The following is a 22,150-nucleotide window of genomic DNA, read 5'->3' as shown; positions in this document are numbered from 1 at the left end:
ATGGGCCAAGGGCTCTTCCATGGTGGCTTGGGCTTAAGGTTAAGGTTGGGCTTTTGCAGTTAAGCTTAGCCTTAGGTGATTAGGGTTGACCTAAGAGGATTAGACTTTGTGAGCCTTAATAATTTAATTTTGATATCTAAGTGTCTTTGGCCTTAATAATTTGAGTTGATTTTGACTTTGTTTTAAGGAGTTTGGTTGTTCATAATTGACTTGGTGAATTTTAGTGATTTCAATTTTTAGAGCTCAGTTGAAATGTTTCACTTTGGTGACCCACCCCTCCCATTGGTTTAAATTTTGATGTATTGAGATTTCCATGGCTTTTAGAGTAATGTGGTCAAAGATAAACCCCTCATTGGCCTAGGACTAGCCTCTTATCTAATGGGCTTTTCATAGGTCAATAAGAATTATAGGGGTATTTAATGGGTCATTAGGGGAATTTCTAGGGCTTTAAGCTCCATGAGTAATCTAGGGCATCCTCCACCTATTGGAAGTCAACTTAGGCTTCCATTGGGCTAGACCCTCAACCATCTCAACTAAAGGTTGCAAATTTGAGCTTAACCTTAGGAAACCCTAAGTGAGTGTGAAATGAGTTAAAAGTTCTATATAGCTTATTTCTATCTCTAGTCATCTAAGAAGGTCACTTGGAAACTCTAATGCTAAATCATAGGTTTCTTCAGAGGGAGAAGAGATCCTCACAAAAGTGAGGTCAGCAAACAAACCCCCAATATGTGTGATGTACCCAACATGTATGTCGCACATATTGACATTGACTGAGACCGCTAACTAGGTCCGTTGAGCAATCCAGCAGCCCAGAAGTTGAGCTATTCATAGCGGGAATTCTAGGACAAAAAGGTGTCCAGGGAAGATTATGCTTGGGTTGAATTCACCTCTCGGTATTCTTTAGACAAAAGACATCCAAGAAAGATAAAAGTTGAATTTAATTGAATTATGTTTGTTCAATGTTATTTTGTTTAGTATACCAAAGCTTCCCACAACTTTTGTCTGGGGGCTCCTTAGACAAGAGTTGTCTGAAGATGATTGACTAGTTTAATGAGAAGAGTCATGCCAAATTTTAAATGGGTTGTAGATCATGACCATAGCCTAAGTCATATAATTGGTCTTCCACAATATCAAAGGACTGCTCTAGAAAACTGCATCATTTGCATGTCTCGAGGAGAAGCCTCCATGCTTCTCCAATCAGACTAGCCCAACATAGATTTCTATCTAGGTGATTTTTTAGTGTTCTTAGGTCGTTAAAAGGCTTCCCGGACTAAATAGGGTGTATGTCCTTTTATTGGGAGTGTTTCTAGTTTTGTAGCTGAACCTCCATTTCTTTTTCATTCCAATGGCATCCTTGCCACTTTGGCTGGTATAAGTCCCACCACGTGGAGCTCCACCTGATTATCATAGGATAAAGTTTCATTCATTTGACCTTAAGGCTATCTTAGGGCTATGAATTATGAACCAAGTATCTCAGAAAGTGTTGGGTCAACTACCTTCACGACCAGATATACTTAGGGTCTTAGTGGCTTGGGATGACAGGTATGTGGTACCCCGAACCAGCTATCTCTAACTTTTAAGGATTACTCCTCCCTTCTTTTAACTACCCCTATTATGCCTTATCAGTACTTTCGTCATTATTAGTACCATCTCAATGGCCTGATTATCGATGAGTTGCCACCCATTTGGGATACGACAATTCATCCTCTGACCCTTATGGCTTGGATGTGCTTTGACGTATCAGGATTCTCGATCGGGATGATTCAGTTATTTTGTAGGTTTTGTATGTTGATGAGTCTGTTAACCATGTGGAACTGTGAGAGACTCGCTCTTCGCCTATTGATGAAAGTTCCCTACAAAATAACTGACCTTTGGTAGCCCTGTGCTAGCTATCACTTTAAATGTAAGCAAAACTTCTTGGATCAAGATTATTCTTAGAAAATCTTAAGATATAATTAACAAAGTGGGATACGTCCCCTTAGAAGCACTTTAGACCCAGAAAAGGCAAACTCACTTGAATCTCTGGATATGGGTAGCTTTTGTAAGCATTTTTTCATGGATATTTAGCACAAGTTATTTTGGGTTAATCTTGTTCGAGCGTATATGATTGACATATTCTAGCGAGGTTTACCATATTGAAGTTCTCCACGTTCTTTCTCCGGTTTGTCTGCCTTTATTGTATGCCCTACTTTTCTGGTTCATCTCTTTGTGAATGATCAGGAAGAGAGATTACTTAAAAAAGAGAAGTATACAATGATGGACAAACTAGAGATTCAAAAATAAAAAAGAGAACGGAACAAAAATACTAGTATTATCCATGAGGAAGTTTCGGTGGGTAATACCAGCTATCGCACCGTGGACCAACATGCGTATGTTGTACAATAATTCCTAGGGGTCTGATAGGTGCCACTTAGTCTTTCTATTTCTTTGGAACTAAATTTAAAAGAAGTATGAAAATTTATATTTTTTAATTACTTATATGCATCATATTTCAAAAATCTATTTTGAAAACTATTTACAAATTTAGCTTAGACCATACTTGAGATCTATTTTTAAAAGCGTTTTAAAAACTTGCGCCTAGTGGCACCTCTTAGAATACTTAGATCCTTATGACAGGGTTGATGATGATGACCCCATCAAAACACACGTTAGCCTTCTAAGATGACCCTAACTGTGCACTCACTTAGATGTTGTGTTAACACACTATGTTATATGGAGTGCTAGGCTAAGGAATAGAATGTTAGGTAGTTTTTTTTATTTCCTGACTATAGTTTTTTGTTGGTTTGATTGTTATAGACAGAAATCACCTTTTGTGCTTTTGGTGTTGACATGTTTACTAATTTTGGTATGGATGATAGTACATTAGGTCGGTCTTCTTGTAGAGAGTTATGTCTAAAATACACACCACATGTGTAACAGAGAGGAGCAATATAATGATTTAAATACTATATCTTTTTTGTAGGCACTGCACAACCCTTCCCACCAGGCGTGGCTCATATGTGTTGCATGTGGTTGGCAATTCTTCTAACGTTGTTTTCATATGAATGAGGTCTTTTTCTTTTTTTTCTATGTACCTTTGAGAGTCCCAAGGATAACCTTATATTAGAAATATGGTACAAACATGGATTTCAAGATGCCAGGTGGGTGGAACAATGTGATGGGGACTAGGAGCAACTTGCTCGTGTTTCATATCTTAATTTTTAATCTTATTGATGTAAAGAATTATTAACAGATATGTATTGACGCTATGTCTGACCACATTTTTATGTTTTTGGTACTTGTTATCGACCCAGCAGCATCATCCTTTTATTATTTTATACTTGTCTTGCTTTACTTCCTTTTACTTTGCATGCTTATATGCTTGGATTGACATTTCCCATTTTACTTTGTGGTTTGTCTCGGAACCCTGTGTCATAACTTAGGCTCTCTAAGGACCTAAATTTATAAAAATTTTCTACAAAATCCAAATAAAATTTCAGTACTAATTAAAATTTAGGATTAAAATATTCAAGAATTTCTTAAAAAAATTTGAAATTTATTTTCTGCACGCCCTTCGGGCTGAATTTTAAATGGGTTACATGGCTGTTCTTTACTCAAGTCATAATTAATAATTGTATCATCTGCATATCCCAAGGAGAAATCTCCGTGCTTTCCCAAACCAACTGAACTAGCATAGATTTTTAATTAGGTAGTTATCTAGTGCACTTAAGGTTTTAGAGGCTTCCCCGACCCAGACGAAAGTAAGTTCTTTGTGAGAGCGTTCTGACTTCATAGGCGCACCTCTCTTTAGCTTTCCACTCCAGCGGCATCCTCACCACTTTGGCAATTTGGCAAGTATAAGTCCCATCTCCCATCTCTTGGAGCTCCACCTGATAGTCATATGATAGAGTTTTGATCTTTTGACCTTAGTGCTAGCGAGGTCCCTGCAAATGCACTTCACGGATTGATGATTGGAGATTTCTGGACGTCTTAGGTCGATTACATTCACGATTGGGTAGACTTAAGGTAATAATAGCTTGGGACGACTGAACTAACTACCTAAGGATTACTCTCTTCTTCCTTTGACTACCCCCTTTTAAGTCATGTCGCTTCTTTGATGCTTCTTTGATGTCGTCGCATAGACCCCAATTGAGGATAGGCCGCGTGCTTGGGATATGATGATTCACCCTCTATCCTTATGACCTGATCTAGCCTTGGAAGCAAAGTGTGGACCCTATGTGAAGACCCAATTATTTCATAGGCCTCGATTGCTAATAAGCTATTATTTGTGTGGGATCGTGAGAGATTCACTCGCTGCCCGTATGAATTATCACAAACTTTGAAGGCATCAGGACGCTCCTGTGAGATAATTTTCCTCTATGACACCCCTCACTAGTTATTATACAAATGTAAGCAGAATTCATTTAATCGAGAGTATTTTTAGACACCCTAGATATAATTAACCATTAGATACGTCCCTTTGGAAGTTACTCCTAACCCCAGAACAAGTGCACAAACTTGAATATCTGATTGTGAGTTGCTTTCGTAGGTCTTCTTCGTGGATATGCATCTAAGGGATTTTTTATCCGATCTTGTTTTAGATGTAAGTTCTTGGGATTTCACTCGAATTTTACTCACAGAAAGTTCTATATTGTCTTTATTATTGTATGTCCTTATCTTTCTGATTCCTCTCTTTTTCAGGTCATTCATATGATCCAAAAGAGATATTTACTCGATAAAAGGAAGTATATGAAGATAGACAAGTTGAATACTCCTTAAAAAACGAGAAAAAATAACAAAAACAGTTCTTTCAAACAGTAAATCCATTATGATGTACATAACCACAATATAATTTATATGCATCATTTTCATTCTACACAACGGTGTCAAGAAAATTGTTCATGATTGGATCATTACTCATATTTCTTAGCTTGTTAAACTATGCATGTGTACATATTGTTCAAGAAAATGTTACCAAAAAGATCTAAATTAACATAAGAGTAGCAACAAGTATATAATACTGCAAAAAAAATCACTAATAAACACCCCTAAAAGCATAAAAAAAATACAAAATAAATAAACAAAATAACACAAGAAAACTACCATTAAACAAACAAAATACTACTAAAATACAACTAACGAACAACCATAATACCACAAGTATATCACCAAAAGATCGCAACAATATCGATCAAATACCACGAGAATACTACCTAAATATCACAAAAGTACCATAATAATATCAACAGAATGCCACTAAAATACCACCTAAATACGAATACCAACACAATACCACTACAATATTATAATAACATCACAATAATACCATCAGAATACCACCACAATACCATCACAATCGTACCAAAGTACCACCATAATACCACCTGAATAATTTTATAATACTACTAGAATACCACTAGAATATCACCATAATATCAATAAGTTATTATCATTAATAACTAAATTATTACCATAATACCAAATAAATATTTTGGTGGTATTATGGTTGTATTATGGTGGTATTATTGTGATATTATATTAATAATTATTGTGATACTATGGTGGTATTGTGACAGTATTTTGATGTTATACTCATGGTATTCATGTAATATTTAGCAAATGTTCTAGTGTTATTCTTGTGGTATTGTGTAGGTTTTCTAGTGGTATTATTATGATATTATTGTGGTATTATATTGATATTATTGTGATATTCAAGTGGTATTTTAATGTTATTTTGGAGCAAATCTCGTGATATTCAGGTGGTATTTTAGTGATATTCTTATTATCAATATATTGTTGTGGTATTATTGTGGTATTAATGTGACATTCTGGTGATGTGGTCTCATTATGATGATATATTGGAGTTATTTCGGAAGTATTGAAGTATTCTTGTGGTGGTCTTTTGGTTGTATTATAGTCATATATATATATACATATATATATTCAAAAACTAAAAAATTACTAAGTTTGGATAACGGTAGAAATCAATAAGTGAAACTATAAACAAAATATATTAACTGAAATACCATTTTAAAAGCAATGGAAATCACCTCTGTTCTTTTATTGTCACCAAAATTTTTGCATTCCATCTTAAAAAATGCTATGATGTGATGTATTTTAGAAGTAGCAAAGGAATAGCCCTAGCGAGTGCTTATTTTGTGCGGTGTCCAATTAAAGTATGTGGAAATGTGGGCCCCACAGTTTAAAAAATTAAATTTATATTTTCTTGTTGTGTTACCCGGCCCGAAGCACCTAAAAATTAAAATCGCGCACCTCACCAAAATGTCAAATCATTGGAAAGCTAAACGTCGCCCGAGCGTAGAGCACCTTCCTTCATTCGGACCTTCATTCGGCAATCGTTTAGTGTTTTGGATTCAGAAAAGCTTAGGGTTTTTTGTTGCTTTTCGCCGGTCAAAGTAGAGTTGTGATTTCTCCTTACCAAGATGGAATCCGAGCCCACGCAGACGGAAACCAAAAAGAGCCTGTGAGAATGGAGAGCAAAGAGCCGTTGTCAATGGAGAATGAAGAAGTTTCGACAATGGAGGCTGATAAACGGAAGAAAAACGACGCGAAAGAGCGTAAGAAGAAAGAAATCCAAGAGGTTTCATCCAGGTAAATTTTATTTTGGTAGCTCTACTTTCATTGACAATACTGTTAACAGAGTGTAGAAATTCGTCCTTATATTATTAAAGTAATATTTTAGTAGTATTTGAGTAACAAATCACTCAGGTATTTAAGTCAGAGTAACTATTTTTGGGTAATATTTGAGTAGTATTTTAATAATATTTTAGTAATATTTCAATAGTATTTTAAGGTCAGACTTACTATTTTTGAGTAACAAATCACAAGTTCACCCAATATTATCATAATAATACTAGGATAACACCGGAATAAAACCTGAATTTTAATAATAATATCAAACTAGCACTACTTAACACTATTGAAATATTACCTGAATATCACCTAGATGTTACCTAAATAATACCAAACTAACACTACTTAACACTACCTAAATATTACCAAAATATTACCTGAGTAGTACCTGAAGAAGATCGAATAAAACCCTATTTTTTGTGTACAATTAAAATAGTACAAGATAATACCTAAATAATACAATCAAAATAATACCAGAATAATAGCAAAATAATACCATAATAATACCTAAATAATACTATAATAATTCCAATTATAATATCTGATTTTCTTTAATAATAAAACCCACTTTCATTATATTACATGATTTTTGCATTATTTTGTTTTATATAGGTTTGTGAACCCAAGGTCCATGAATTGTAGATATCGGACGTTCGTATTGAGAGATGTGCTAGATAAAGTCAGACCTGTCATATCTGAAGACATCATAAATGACCTAAAAATGATGAATGTTGATCAGTTTTTTGCTCTTCCGCCCTATCCCCAAGACAATATCCTGACACTGCAAATATTGTAATGCTGACAACATTAAAAAATGGTATTCATAATGGGTGGGAAAGATATGAGAATAAATCCTGATGAAGTTGCCCTTTTGATCGGCATGCCAAATAAAGGAGAAGTGTTAAAGTGGACGAAAGTTCCATCATGTGGCGTGGATGCCCGTCAAATGAAGAATGATATTTTAAACTTTGGAACCGGGGATTCTTCTACCCCTTTTAATCAATTGTATTTAAATTTTTTGTGATCAATTTATTTTTTCCTTCCAGTAATTTTAGTGTTTCCAAAGAACTTTACCTCTTTGGTGAGAATGTACATAATTTTTCTTCATTTAATTGACAAGCTGTGCTCTGTGAATTCCTCTGTGAATTCCTTATTGAGCTCCTTATTGAGCAAATTAATGCAGTAACCATCAAAATAAGGCGGAACCGGCCTTTCGGATATATAAATGGTTTTCTTTTTTGGCGAACGATTAGTATCTCGTATAAATGTCAGAAAATATTTTTTTTTGTTTTAAAGCTGAATATGACTTTTCTTTTACACGGGTCTAGTTTTATGAGCACACTTCTTTGGTTACTCCTGCCACTCCTGAGGCCAGACCTCAAATGTTGAGGTGACAAACAAATGTAAGTTGGAACTCATCACAGATTGATATAGCCTTTAAGAGGCTGAATACTGAAGAGGCAAGTTACATTTAGTTGCTATTTAAAAATAAGATCTTATGTTTATTTGGAAGTTTTAATGATTAAAGTGTTTCAAATTTGAAAAAAAATTGTAGGTTCATGATCAATTTTTGGATCTGAAAGAGGATGAGCTCAATCTGCTCTCCAATCCAGAGGATTACCCGGTCCAATTCCAGCACCAAAATTCCAAGGCATACCAGAGGCAACTATATCATTTGATATGGGGACAGTTGTTTCAAGAGACATTGCCCCCGAGACGATGTACACCGCAATGAATAAAAACATGGAATTAATAATTGAGCTGCTGAAAGGCCAAAAGAAATGGTTCACTAAATTTTAAGGAACCCTGAATACGATAACTGTTAGAGTCTAGAATTTGCAGGGGAAAATGTAGGTGCTACAAAATAAGATTGATAAATTTAAAAACATTTCATTTGATAAAGGCAAAGAGGTGGGAGTAGATGATGCCCAACCAGCCTCCCCTCATGGTGGAAGTCCTCATTATGAGGTATATAATGAGTTCAACATTAAGGAATCCCACCAATTGTCTCCTGTGGGAAAAGATGGAGCCCAAGAGAACATTAAGGGAACCCACCAATCATCTCCAGTGGAAGAAGAGGGAACCCAACAATCATCTCCTGTGGGAGAAGAGGGAGCCCAGCAGTCATCTCCTATGAGAGAAGAGGGAACCCATCAGTTAGCTTCTGTTAGAGAAGTGGGAACCCAGAAAACCTCCCCTGTTGAAGGCTCCCATGAACTGTCCGTTTCCAGCTTAATCGAAAGGGTTAAGGGCAGACGAAGTAGAAGAAAAAAGAAATTGACTCCTTTAACTGCTTTCGAGTTTAAGAAAAGAAAAGTAATAAGAGAAGTCGATGATTCGATGTTGCCCAATGAAGATGCGTCTGTAGAAACTAATGTGGAGGGGGCATGCCACCCCCATTGCAAATAATTATATCACCTGCTGTACATATCACCCCCATTGCAGAGGAACAACAAATAATCAAAGACGAAGAAGTAGAAGGATCAGTAGTCCTAACACTAACAACTTTAGGAGATCAGCCCGATGTTGTCAATGTGGTATTTGGAAATTTTTTTTATACATTATTTTAGATCATCTAAATTACCTATTATACAATATTTTTTTTTGTAGCCTCCTTTGATGGACTCCCAGATCGATTATCCTGGTAAATCTATGGTATCAACTGAAACACATGCATTGATCAATCAAACTTTGTCAAAATATAGGAATCATTGAGTGAATCTTCATCTTTTATAATGCGTTGCTTTTGTCTTAGATGAAATGCTCACCAAGATTTTGTGTTATTCTGCAGGGAGGATATTATGTCATGCATTAGAGACATTTTTATAGATCACATGGTAATGGAAGAATTACTGTGCAATGACATGATTGCAAATGACCATGTTGACATCCTAGCCATGATTTTGGACAGAAAGAGGAATGCTTCTCCATCTTTTTTCAGGCCTTATCTTTATGTATCACCATTATACTGGACAATCATTATTTTATTATATTTAAAATTTAAATAACTATATGAATATATTACAAGTTTGTAATCTTATGCAGAGTTATCATAAAATGGGTAACACCACATCATTTTTGGGTTATATCACGAAGGAAGCAGTTGTAAAAGCTGATATTATTATGATTCTTGTTATGAACAACCAACATTGGGTATTGTTGGTTGCGGATTTAAAGGATAGGAAGTGGAAAATATATGATTCATTACCCAACCAGAAGTACAAAGCTGTGTGCAACAACGTTGTAAGTATACTCTCAATCTTTAAAGATATACCCATGCAATTTCACCAGTTTTGTCCATGCACTGATCAGTATTAAACTTTGTAGGTCAAAAAATTTGCAAGAGATGTTGAAGGTTCTTTTAGGGCTAAACCCAGGATCTGGCAACTCCTGATAGTTAAAAATGTTCCAGTACAAACCAATAGTATTGATTGTGGGATGTTTGTATGCAAATTTATGAAAAAATTAGGAAAGAGCTACATAAGTGATTGGAGTGAAGACAGGGTTGGCTGACAAACATGCCAAGATTTAGGGCAGAGCTTGCCCATGAAATATGTTTGTGGATATTATCTCTGAGTAAATAGATTTATTTGCACTATTCATTGTTATTAGAATTTATTTGTCTTTTATTAGAATGTTTTCCTTATGCACTTGTTTAGTTCTGGCTATTTTTAATAATAGACTTGTTATTTTCCCTCTGCAGGAATAATATGGTAATATTATGGTATTACAATGGTAGTATTCTCATTTTGGTTGTTTTTGATAACATGACTGTTATTTTACCTCTGTTATCGTCGTATTCTTACAATATTGTGGTAATAGTATGGTATTATTAAGCTTATATAGGTGATTTTTTCATCTGGTTGTTTTTGATAATATAGTTGTTATTTTACCTCTGTTATTGTCGTATTCTTGAAATATTGTGATGATATTATGGTATTATTAAGCTTATATATGTGGTTTTTTTATTCAGGTTATTTTCAATAACATAGCTGTTATTTTACCTCTGTTATCATCATATTCTTGTAATATTGTGGTAATACTATGGTATTATTAAGCTTATATAGGTGGTTTTTTCATTCTGGTTGTTTTCAATAACATAACTGTTATTTTACTCTGTTATCGTCGTATTCTTGTAATATTGTGGCAATATTATGGTATTATTAAGCTTATATAGGTGATTTTTTTCATTCTGGTTGTTTTCGATAACATAACTATTATTTTACATTTGTTATCGTCGTATTCTTATAATATTGTGGTAATATTATGCTATTATTAAGCTTATATAGGTGGTTTTTTCATTCTGGTTGTTTTCGATAACATAGCTGTTATTTTCCCTCTGTTAGTCTAGTATTATTGTAATATAGTGATAATACCATGGTATTATTAAGTTAATATAGGTGATTATTTTATTTCAATTGTTTTTTTTATAAAATAGTTGTTATTTTCCATCTGATATGATAGTATTATTGTAATATTGTGGTAATACCAAGATACGACCGCGAAGTGGAGGATACAACAAAGGAATATTCCAATCAAACCAGGATATATTCTTTATCGAGCACTGCTATATTTTGGTTGTATTATTGTAATATTTTGGTAATATTTTTTTTATTGCTTTTTATTTAACATATTTTATGATGAAATATATAAAAACAGTTTAATATTATAAATATATCCTCGGAACAACCAAAATACGACCGTAGAGTGAAGAATACAACAAAGGAGTGCTCTCATCAAACCAGGATATATTCATTATCGAGCACTACTATATCCTAGTTTTATTATGGTAATATTTTGATAATATTTTAGTAATATTCAATGCAGCTTATTCAACGCTGGCTAAAAAAAACTTACAAAATATTTTAATCAATCCTAGCTTATTCCAGGCGTATTTAGTGAATATTAAAATAATTATAAAGTTTTATTGTTTTTTATTTAACACATTTTATGATGAAATATATAAAAAAAGCTTAATATTTTAAATATATATTCGGAACAACCAAGATACAACCACGAAGTGGAGAATACAACAAAAGAATATTTCAATCAAACCAAGATATATTCCTTATCGAGCGTTGCTATATTCTGGTTGTATTATGATAATATTTTGATAATATTTTGGTAATATTTAACGCAACTTATTCAATGTTGGCTAAAAAAAACTCCCAAAATATTTTAATCAATCCTAGCTTATTCCATGTGTATTTAGTGAATATTACAATAATTATATGGTTTTATTGTTTTTTATTTAACACATTTTATGATGAAATTTTTATTTAACACATTTTATGATTAACACATTTTATGATGAAATATTTAAAAACAACTTAATATTATAAATATATCCTCAGAACAACCAAAATACAACCGCGGAGTGGAGAATACAACAAAGGAAGATTTCAATCAAACCAGGATATATTTATTATCGAGAGCTGCTATATCCTGGTTGTATTATGGTAATATTTTGGTAATATTCAACACAAGTTATTCAACTCTGGCTAAAAAAATCTCCCAAAATATATAATCACAGCTAGCTTCTACCACTCGTATCTGCATGCATATTATCGTAGTATTAAGGTTTCCAGGTATTTCACGTAACACTAAATCACTATATTAATATCACATTACGTTCATTTGTTGCATTTTCTTGGTATTTCACATAGCATTTAGGTCCATCAATAAGCTCATATATGTGTTTGTGGGCAGTGATGCATGCAATTCCTGTTGATTTTAGGTAATAAAAAATGATTGTAAGTAAATAAGTATGATCAAAATTAGTTCACAAATTACAAAGTCTTTCGAATTTTAAATTATGTGCATGACTATATCGATCCGACATTGCAAACAAGTTTGGGTCGGATGGATGAAATGTACATTGACTTGAACCAACATCTTTGTCCTTTTCTATAATACAATGCTTCATGTTAGGTTTATTAATACTATTGGCAGTGAAGATAGGTTTATTAATACTACCGGCAATGCTTACTTTTTACTCTCTTGTTCTTCTCCCAATATCCTCTTAACCTTGCATTAGATATTCCTTTTGGCCGCATTTTCGTTGAATCGTTCAAATTGTGTTGTATATTCGGTGTCTTTTTCTTCTTTGACTTTGGCATTTCGCAGTGGTCTCTCCCATTCAATATGGCCTCTGATTCGATTGTCAGTTTCTTTAATGTCTCCAGGACGTTTTTCTCAGCAAGTTCATTACCTTGCGTTAATATACTGATCTGATATGCAAATTTATGAACGTGTGTTTGATATATGAGTCCACTTGAACAACTTGGTGACATTTGTGAATCCTTCAGATGTTTATACCCATAGCTGTTATATATATCCCTCTTTGCATGAACAGACCACCGTAATAATATATATTTATCATGAATATTTGTTATATTCTCATGCTAAGCACCCTAAAGTGTAAGAACATAATAAACCTATCATTTCAAATTTTTTGCAACTGCATGTAATTTCAGAGTTACTTTTATCAACTTTAACAATACAGGTTCTGTCTGTGTGTCCACTATCTAAGTTTCTAATGTAAAATTCAAAATCTTTGGTGGTTGAGCACTCCACAGCAAGTCCAGACAAACCATGTAGCAACTCTGCTTCAAATATTAAATATAAATTCCTCGTGTAAACAAAGAACCTTGCCTTAACACGAGACTACTTTTTACAGCGGGAACAATTACAGACTGTTCACATTTAAAATCTTCATCCTTCTCATTCCTTCATCAAGATTTCATGACATTTTCAAGACCCAAGAAACTTTCAGTGAAGGTGCTTGTTGGTTGGCTTGGAGGCTGTTGGCTTGGAGGCACCATGACAGATGTTATTCGTGGACTCACTTCTTTGCGTTGATTGGACTCTCATCCCAAATATTCCCTTATTGAACAAAGTTGACCACTTATGTCTGATATTGTACAAACTATTCAACCAAGCATTTTCATGTAGATTTCCTAGCTCAATCATTGTATGTCAGGTTTCTTCAAACTCCTCCTCGTTCAACCAAGCATTTTCATGTAGATTTCCTAGCTCAATCATTGTATGTCAGGTTCCTTCAAACTCCTCCTCAGAGTTACATCTACCCATGCATTTATAAAAAAACTCATTGACTCTCTTAGTGCTCACACCACAATGGACTTTTGTAGACAATTTCTTGTAAATGTCATTGATATAATCTATGTCTGGTGTGCGGAAGACACCCTTCAATGGCTCTGGCCATTGTTTGGTCTTGATCAGTGAATATTGATCTCAGATGTTTTTTTATCCATTATCCGAATAAATGATTTGAATAGTCACTTGAATGAGTCAACAGTTTCATCTGACAAAAAACCAACTCCAAATAGAATATTTTGTCAGTGGTGGTTCACACCGAAAATAGGAGCACAACATAAATTGTATTTATTAAGTCTATAATTTGTATCAAATATTATGACATCCCCAAAGCAATCGTAATCGAGCCTGAATATCCCATCACTCCAAAAGAAATTCAACAAGCTACCAGACTCATCAATCTGGACGTCTCATGCAAACATCGTATCATCAGCTTGCCTCTCAGTGAACAACCGTAGAAGAGAATTAGCGTCCCCATAATCAATTTTAACTTTTCTCTCTCTCAGTATGAAATTATAAGCATCCAACTTCATGCAATCAAGATTTTCCACACCCCCGAATTCTGTAGCTAGAAAACTAAATGCATCGCTTGTCCTAATCTCTGATTGTGTCATCGATCTAAGCACTTCTGCATTGATATCATTCATCTTTCTACTAGAATGCAACAGATGTTTGTCACCGTCCACCTCTAAAGGATGGTTGTGACTTTCAATAAATTTCTTAACTAATAAGTTTACTTTTGAGATCGACGACATATCGGATCATGGCTGGACAACCAGTCCTCATGTCTCCTCTTCTGTACTTCACTGTCACATTGTTCTTCAATTTTTTCTTGAAACCAGTCTTACCACAAATGAAATCCTTTATCTTAATCATTTTTGAATTCGACCAAAAACCAACGTGGTTCTTTCGCACAGTAAATCCAATTTGGTGTGCATATGCACAATATTGTCTATAGGCTTCTTTCTCATTATGAGCCACTATGCGAAGCAAGCTTTCCGCAATTAGATCAATGCACACAGTTACAGGCTTGGGGAACTGCAAATTTCAATATATCACCATTAGAATGACAAAAAATAATGTCTTAATAAAACCAATTAATAAATCCAATAAAATTACTATGAAACGATACAGGCATAATAACTTAGTACCACCATAATAATACAAAAATAATACCATAATAACACAAAAGTAGTTTAAAGTCAGTAATACAACAATAATACCGTAATATAACCATAATAACACATAAATAACACCAAAATAACACTAATTAAAACGACAACATAACACCATGATAATACCAAAACATATGGAACACATTATGATTGTATTATGGTATTGTAATAACACAAATGTACAGTTCAAAGCCAATAATACAAAATAATACCATAATATAACCATAATAACATGATTGTAGCACCAAAACAACATTAATTATAATGACAACATAACACCATGATAATACCAAAACATATGAAATACATTATGGTTGTATTATGATATTATATTAACACAAATGTACAGTTCAAAACGACTATTATTTTGGTGTTATTATAATTTTATTATGGTAATATTAAGATGATATAAGTGATTTTTTTCATTTTGGTGCTATTTTGCTGCTATTATAGTTGTATTATGGTTCTAAATCTTTAACCATAAACACCATAATAATACCTAACTAACATCACGTCCAGCCTCCAACATAACAATAATGTTGCAATCAAAACGTATAGTAATCAAACCAGAATAGCTCTTTAATATTCTAATCATTAGGACGCCATTAATAACACCAGTAAATAGAAAGAAATAAGTTCATCTACGGAACGCTTCGTGCCTCAACTAATAAGCTCAGCTCATTGACATCATTCTCACAATCATTTTGCGATTTCATCTGCATTTCTTGGGCGAGAGCAAAATCTATCGGAAGAACCTTAGCTGTCGAACACGATTCTGAATACGAACGCAAATGGAAAAAGGAAATAATTCTTGAACCCTAAAAAGAATTAAAGCTGATAATTCTTTTCTCCCAGTTTGGCGGGATCTAAAATGACAAAATTTAGATTTGGCGGGATCGGAAATTGACAAATAGACACTTTTTTGATGTTGGAGTGGGGCTCGGGTCGGGTCGCACTGCAAAATAATTTTTCTCTTATTTTTTTGGTGGTGGGCCCTTAAACTAAATATCGCTTTTTAATTTACTACCACATATAATCCTGAGTGGGGTCTCTAAACTAAATAATTTTCCCATCTGTAGCTGCATGAAAAACTCATCTAGAAAAAAGCTGAACAAACAGTGACAACTTAACGGCGTCTTATTGAAGTATAGAAAGAAACGCATCGTGGTATAAGCGGAGGAGGATGAAATTCAGCGGAGACGCCATCCAGCTCGATACGTTCCCGCTCGGATTCGATCGCCGGTCGACGACTGGCTTCATAAATCCCTCTTGTTATTGTGTGTAACCTATCATTCCTACTTTTCTCCTTTTCCGTGGAAGCCGTCTTCGTGATATCTGTTTCTCGCTCAAGTTCTGCCAACTAGACGGGGTGCCGAGCTTAGAATTCAGGTTTAGCAGGATAAAGGTTGGTTCCTTGATGTCCGTAGGAATTTTATTGTTTAATCCATCTTCCTGAAACTTTTCATGGCATAATCGTGTTTCTTAGGGTTAGTTTTGGTGTCCCTAATGGCATCGAGATGGATATTTGTAATTGTTGGGCTCTGATCTTGCTAATTCGAGTATGTGGGGAAATTCTGAAACTTGTGATGTCAGATTAGGTTAGGAGGTTTGCTGAATGGTACCCTGTTAATCCTTTTACGTAATTGGATGTAGACTTTTGATAAGCTTTACTGACAACGTGTCACTCTAGGTTTAATGTTTGATTCTTTGATCTTTAATAATTTTGTTCTTAAGTGGCGTTATCAAATGGTAATGCCTGGTCCGTATAACGTATTTGGCTATATCATTTCTGTTGTGTTTTGGGCTGTATTAAAACAAGGATTGTGCCTTCTTGCCTTGCTTTGTAAGAAACTCTAGCACACCTTAGAAAATCTCCTTGATATCTTCCAATTGAAAATGATTCAGTTGTCCCAGGGATCATTGGCTGACTGATAGTTCTTTAATTAAGCACATATTTTGATGCATCATACAAGTTTTAGATGGGAAAAATCTTTGGTTGAGCCCATTCGAGATACATGCACATGCAAAATTTGTTTGTTTGTTTGTTTTTTTTTTTTTTTGGACTAAATTAAAATGATATTCATCAAATTCTCAAAATTATCTTCAAATCATAAAATTTGGACAACTTAAGTGCTTTTTTGTTTTTATGTAATTTAGTTTTCCTTGAGATGTGAAAGTAGTTCCACATTTTAAGATTTAAACTTAAGATTAATGGTTTGAATTTTGGCAGATGAGCTATTTCTATGCATTCTAATTCTTCATCCAGATATCTATTTCTGGCTTATTGTTTAGCTGCTAGCGTAACTAGATGGCAGGATTTGCTAAGGACTTGTTTAGGGTCACTTTTATTTTTAATTTTTAATTTTATTTTAACTTTCGTTTGAAAAGCATGTTTGTTTAGTGCATTTTTTGCATCTTTATTTTTTTTATAAAACAAATTTACTTGTTTCTGAAATCACTCAAAACATCTAAAAATTACTTTGATCCTTTTTAAAAATAACTAATTATGTTATAACATATCAAAAATGTTTTATTTCAAGTAAAAAATAAATAAATAAAACAAATAAAAATAAATAATTAAAAAAATGGTCTCTAAGAATTTAGGTTTTCCAAGGGGAAGGTTGGTTCATTCGCATCTGTTGGAAAGTGCTTGCTATTTTATAAACTTGAACCTTTTTATGGCATAATCAATGTTGTCAGTGTCCTGATAAGCCTAAGTTGATCAAGTTCAGTGTCATTACTAGCATCGGGATGAATGTTTTCTGTTTGACCTATACTAACCTTGTTCCACAAGACCATTATCTAATGATGATACTTATCAATTTCTAAAAGTTATGGTCAATCCTTAAAAATTAAGAAACTTTGTTACATCTCATTTTTTTGTAATTTAGTTTTTTTTGAAATGTGGAAGCTAGTTGCATATTTCATATCTTAAATTTGAGATTAGTAGATTGAATTTATTTATAATTGATATTTCTATGCATTCTTATCCATTTCAGATATACTTTGATTTAAATTTATTATTTCTTATCCTCCGTCTATAAATTAGGAATTAAGGGCTAATTGCAATCAATCAGTTTTGAATTGAATTAAAGTTTAAATTTCAATTTTGTTCTGCAAATTTTCTGTTTCAGCCAACTCTTTCTTTTCCTCTATGTGCTGTCAAAATGCGCAAGTTTGTTTTTCTGTGACAGCTTCAACATCCAGAGATCACCACGTGAACCAAACTCCATTCATCACCAAGTATTGTTTTTATCACAGTAGTTGCATATGCTGTCCCTGGCACATAATTGAGAAGAAAACAGTGAAGTTATTTACTATTTTGAGAAAAATAGCAATAAGGAAATCAAAGGTATTTACAAGGAGAAAGAAAATAGTAGAAGAATTGGATGCAAGGGGAAATAGGAGGTTTTTCTATTAAAATTTTTGCTTGTGTTTAGCAATGTTCTTACAATTTTATTGCATATTTTAATATCAATTTCTTAAAACAATATTTGTCCCTATATACTTATGTGAACCCTAGTTTTCTTCCTTGGCTTCCTTCTCCTAAAGCCCTTGGAGATCCTTGTGGTAGAAATACACAAAGGGGCTGTGGACAAGTTTGCTAAGGTCTAAATTGCCTTGGATAGTCAGGTTCGGGAGTATTTTTTTCAACTCGTTTAGTGGTAAGTGACGCCCTTATATGCTATAGCTTCCGTGGTCAAAATGTGAATCTACTTGAGAGGACTTGGGACATAGATCCTATCTATTGAGATTCAAGGATGATTTTATTGTATTACTGCTAAAGTTTTTAGACTTAGTATAAGTGATTTTTAGAATAGGCAAAACTTAAACATAATGAGGGAGTAGTGACCATTTTTTGCACTTAATCTCGAGCTCCAATGTTACGTAAGGACATAGCTGAGTTACGTGATTATGCCAGTTAGTTTTTCCTTAGGTACCACTTGACCTTTCTTTCTAGATGACTTGGGGAATGATCTACCTGATAACATGGGGCTTGCTAGCTTTCTTTTGTTTTCCTAGCTTTACCATGCCAGCTCGCCTTTGTCTGCCTGTCTCTAACTTACTAACATACCTTCATCTGCCATACTCGAGTGTACCCCCTTTTGCCTTGGCCAAACATCAGTGATCAAGTTGATAAATAAAATTTTCATCTTAACGATCCAATGAGGGTTCTTAACTAGGGTGAATGACTTATAATGAGTAAAACCTGAGAATAGTCTAGGGTGTAACGCCTCATTTTTTGCATAATTTTACTCTTAGAAGACTTTGTGGATGACTAACTCGTTTATATTTATGAGCCTTACTGGCTTGCCTTTGCTTGCTCACTCTAGGATGCTAGCTAGCCTTTGTTTGTCCATCTCTAACCTACCTATCAACCTTCATCTGCCATGCTCCATGCTAACCCAGCTTGCCTTGGTTGACCGTTACTTTATTTTTGTTTATTTATGTCTTGCTCTTGAGAATTTTGGTTGATAACTTCAATTTCTCGAAGTATGTACACCTCAATTGGCGTTGGCAGCTGGTTTGGGTTGCCTACGTCTTGTCACATCCGCAACTACTATTGCCTTTATGTACATGCTCCACATGTGTCATGATAAGACCTTACAACCACTTCCTGATATTTTGTAAAGGTTGGTAAGGTTTTATCAGTTGTGATGAAAAGTTGGTAAAGGTTGGCTAGGACATCATCTCTAAATCGTTTCACAACTTAACTTTGTTGTGGTGAAAAGCAAATGTGACTACTTTTAAAAATTAAAACTAAGATTAAATTTGTGTTATTTGAATATGAAACTTAGAGAATTGGTGGACCTAATGATGTCAAGAAAAATATATATTGATTGTTTACAGCTTCTTTAGAAGAAACTAAATATAAAAGGAAAATTCATAGATATTGGGGAAGCTACAAGTTATTGATGTTGAAAATATTAATAATAGGAATGAGAGTTTAAAGGTGTTCAAGAAAATAAAAAATTCTTTTGATGCGTGGAAAAGTTGAATATTATTTAGGCTTGTAATGATTATAGTAAAGCTTGAATCTTGCAAGATTGCATCAAGGAATGGAATCGCTTAAGCTTTTGATTATTTATATAATAGACTTTGTACTGAAGAAGGAGAAAATGACATATAGAATAGCTAATGTAAGAGATGGTGGCTCTAATGACCTTGATCATGTTAGATGCATTAAAAGCGAAGTTAATGGTATCCTAATGAAAATGACGTCATAAAAATATAAAAAAATTGCTAGCTCTAGAACTTATTAAATGAGAGTTTTAGGTAATAAATTTTAAATTATTTTGGAAGTTCATAATGAGGAAAATAATATGTATATTATAGATTGAACTAAAAAGGTAAAGTGAAATTAGCTATGAAGAAGATGCATATCCGTCAAACTTTAGATTCAACTGATATATTGACTTAAATTTGTAGAGTTATGTGGGGTACTACAATGGTTTGATTAACTTTTTTTAATGGAATTATGAAATATTAAGAAAATGTTAAATGATAAGATAAAGAATATTTTGGTATTATTGTTTAGGAATAATAGTTTTATTCAAGATTATGTTACCTATATAGGAATCAAAATTTTAATTCATTCAATAAAACAGCGATAAAGTGTAATGAATTATATAATTAGAAAACTTGTGCTAATTTTGAAGAATCAAATGGTTTCATACTAGGGAGATATACTATGTAAAAAAATTGTCTTTTAATGGTATAGTTTAAAGGATAGAGATAGAGTTTTCAAATTATTTTTATTGACCTTGAGAAGTCATGTGAATGAATGTCTTTAAAATTCATTTGATTGATATAAAAGAAGTAGAATGTATGTCCAAGATATGTTTAAGATTTTAATAAAGCTATGCATATTGGTTCTAATATTATTACTAGAAATAATTTTAGAGTGACTAAAAACATTTTCATGGCTTCGAAAATGATATTATATTTTTGTCCTTAAAAGAGGATTTGGTTTATTTTCCAATTTAGAAGATTGATTAAAGTGATCTTGAAGGAATAGTGTAGTTAGCAACCCTAGATTAAGTATGTTTTGAAATTTTCAAATTATATTACAGCTAGCATGAATAAAGTCAATGATGCCAAAGATATGTCATTCATTTGGAATGTGAGACATAAAGCTTGTGAATTTTATAAAGATATGTTTGGAGATCTTTTATAGGAGATGCAATTAGTAATTTTCTTTGCAAAATTATATTTTCTTTGTGCTTGATAATTTCATCAAGAATTCGTTTTTTTTTTCCATGACAAAGTTGGCAGGATTGATAGTAATGTGGGAATACTTTGTCAAAGATTTGTATTGGTTAAACATTTTCTAATTCTATTCATTTTTTGTATCTTGAAATTTAGGTCTGATTGAATTCACATTCAACAACAACAAGATCAACAACAAGCCTTTATCCCGCTAAGTAGGGTTGGCTACATGAATCCTTTTCTCAATTGTGTCGTATTTAGTGTCGTATTTTCATTTAATTCTGATAAATTAAGATCATCGTTTATACAACATGCCCAAGTCTTTTTAGGTCTATCTTTGTCTTTCTTGGCATAAGTCAAATCTAAAGCATGTACTCTTCTAACAGGGTCATCAGACGATCAATGCTTAATGTGACCAATCTATCCTAGGCAACTCTCTCTAATCTTATGTGCCACTGGAGCTACTCTAATCCTTTCTCGGATATATTTATTTCACATTTTGACTCTAAGTGTAAAACCACTCATTCAGCTGAGCATTTTAATCTTAAAATTCTTAATTTTATGATTCTCTTTTAAATGTCAACATTCTGTTGCAGAAAGCATTGCAGGTCTGACAACCATGCTGTCGGGACTATTTTTGGTGTGAGGTTTGCCCGTAAGAAGCTGTCGGTCATCGGAATTAAAATCCCGTTACCCGCTTCAGAATGACTTTTTTAAAAAATTTAGTTTTGAACAAGATGAAGTCAAACTGACCCCATAATTTTCATAGTTTAAATGAAAGAGCGCTTTACCTCAAACCCTGTATCTATCCTGAAGAATGAACACAAGAATTGAGGGTGAGGCTCGATCAAATAAACTAAAGAAAGTTATGACATCCGTTTGGTCTGTGAAACCAATATATTGGCCGACAAATTCCCCTATTTAATATAAGGAATTAAATAAGGTTTATATTATGTTGGGTTCGGGAAAAGCTTCCTATAAGGGCAAGCCCCTATAGTTAATTACATCTTAGATAA

At 33.5% G+C, this 22,150-nt stretch overlaps 1 protein-coding gene across 1 annotated transcript in view; it reads left to right on the top strand.

Moving 5' to 3' along the window:
- Positions 1 to 16,042: 16,042 nt before the first annotated feature.
- The window catches only part of LOC110038277 (protein ENHANCED DISEASE RESISTANCE 2-like), a 21,806-nt gene continuing 15,698 nt past the window's right edge, over positions 16,043 to 22,150 (top strand). The window contains exon 1 of the mRNA XM_020743063.1: positions 16,043 to 16,329. The gene's annotated coding sequence lies outside the window, so the exon portion shown is untranslated. The remainder of the gene's footprint in view (positions 16,330 to 22,150) is intronic.

The sequence above is a fragment of the Phalaenopsis equestris genome, unplaced genomic scaffold (genome assembly GCF_001263595.1).
Source record: "Phalaenopsis equestris unplaced genomic scaffold, ASM126359v1 Scaffold232356, whole genome shotgun sequence".
In the NCBI taxonomy this organism is placed as follows: Eukaryota; Viridiplantae; Streptophyta; class Magnoliopsida; order Asparagales; family Orchidaceae; genus Phalaenopsis; species Phalaenopsis equestris.
The sequence above is the reverse complement of the archived record's forward strand: the minus strand, read 5'-3'. Positions and strand labels throughout refer to the sequence as shown.